Genomic DNA, 2,203 nt, shown 5'->3' with positions numbered 1-2,203 from the left:
TTCCAGACAACGAAGACGTCATTGCCTCTGTAAGTGCTTATTTTGAGGAACTTCCGAAAACGCACTTTTCTGAAGGATTAAAAAAACTTGAAAAGCGATTCATCAAGTGTATAGAGCTCCAAGGAGATTATGTTGAAAAATAACAAAAAATTTACAAAAAAAATCGTTTTTATACTTCATTCTAAGGACTTATTGAACTACCCTCGTACATATACTCTGATACATTTGATGGATTTCTATTCCAAAGAAATTATCGTTATCAGAAGTAAATGAAAAAATCATAAATATCCGTGTCCTCAAGAATTAAAAATTATACAGCAGACAGTTATCACACAAAAATTATGATGCGGATCAGTATTTGAGTGCTTTTCACAATTTCAGTTAATCCTTTATTTATACACCGCCAAAGTCGTGACAATGCAATGGATACAAAAATTTACACATGCAACAACACTGATACAGATACAGTGATGTGCATAATCTAGATCCTTTATTTTATTTGCATTTTATAAAGAGATGTAATTAGTATTGCAGTTATTGGGATGTGGATTTTTTGCCGAGCCCTTAAAGCGCACCCGAGATGCTAACAAAACGATCAAGGGGAAAAAATGTATTTGTTTCAAGGCTATATTTATATTCAGCGAAAGAAAATACGAAGTTTGCGAGAAATTATGACCTTATTTTTAAAGCCTACCTAAAATCTACCAAAGTCATGAGTTTGATTATTTTTCATATTCCTGCGCCACAACTGTGTGCATATTTCTGATTTTTATTGTTATCTTCCGAATAGTATGCAATAAAAATGTATACCCATTAAAAAAGAGTATGCATAATAAAACTTGTTCCTTGTAATCTCTCTCGGCGTCATTAAAAAGTGTACGTAAATTTTTTATGTCCTTACATTGTACATATTATGGACTACTTCCATCAGTCATTCCTTCGGAAAAACTAGACTGTTCTCGAAAGGAAATTGGAAAATCGTAAAGGTGCGTATTTTATAATATTTGAAATTATAATAAATTTTACAAATTTTGCAAGCCTAAGTGGAGGGTATGCTTTATTTGCATTTCTATTTACCGTCTAAAATTTGATGGTACGTTAGTACTTATACATGTGCTATGCAAAATTAACTTTTTCAATTCCTAATATGCTAAGGTGCAGGTTATCTCTAGATTTTGATTGTAACGACCCTTCCACTATTAGTTATTTTAATATTAAATAAAGTGTAAAGTAAATGGATTTTTAATTTAGATTTTTTGCAATAATGATATAAATGTTATAGTAATATTTTTTATCCTTTTACTGACAGACATGGATGAGTAGTAATACTTTAGTAAAGTAATATTTTTTTCCAATTTCAAACGCTTTGGGATAATCTCAATCCTTATTATTAAAAACTACGCAAATGGAGGTAATTTTAAAGAAAAGGTCATTTGAATCTATTGAAATAGGCAAATTAATTTTTTTTTCAATTTTCATAGATCAAATCGGTTTTAATTTTTTTGACAGCTATACTAAATTTTTCAATACTTCGAATTAAGTCCATTCGTAGCGTCAAGTGTGCGATATCCTATTTCCCGTAGGAAATTATGGATCCAATTTTAAAAAAATATTTCGTCTGCGCGGGCACATTCTCATCGCTCGCTAACTAGAGCGCAACAAGGGCGCGCGACTGTTGGTTCTCACGCATCGAACTTGATAATTTATTTACCTCGCACCCTTTTACCTTTTTACCTATTTACCTTTTGTACTTCCGCACATTTGGGCATAGACCCTCTAAAATTAAAGGTCAAAGCATTGACAACTGTAGTTTGGTGATTGTGAATTCTCTTTTGTTAAAGTTTATTTAGAGTTAAGAAACACATTCTCATAACGTATCTCTAGCTTCGCACTCGCGTTTGCCCTAAAATTTATATCATTTTCATAAATGTATATTATTACAATACATAATATACATTTGTATTAAAACAGATGTATTTTCATTGTCTCGTTTCTAAAATTGGAAAAATGTGCATTCTATAAAAAAACGTTTGTTATTAAACATTTTATTGCAACTTGTGTTGTTTTCCATAAACTTCATTTGTTCATTTTTAATGCTATTTTACGATTTAAATCAAAAGTACGCATTCTACCGTAAAGCGGTTTTAAGAAAATGCGTAGATCTAATTTAGGCGGAAATTTCGGTAAAATCAAAAGTTATTAT

The sequence above is a fragment of the Belonocnema kinseyi genome, chromosome 4, assembly GCF_010883055.1.
Source record: "Belonocnema kinseyi isolate 2016_QV_RU_SX_M_011 chromosome 4, B_treatae_v1, whole genome shotgun sequence".
In the NCBI taxonomy this organism is placed as follows: domain Eukaryota; kingdom Metazoa; phylum Arthropoda; class Insecta; order Hymenoptera; family Cynipidae; genus Belonocnema; species Belonocnema kinseyi.
This window is presented reverse-complemented; position numbering follows the sequence as displayed.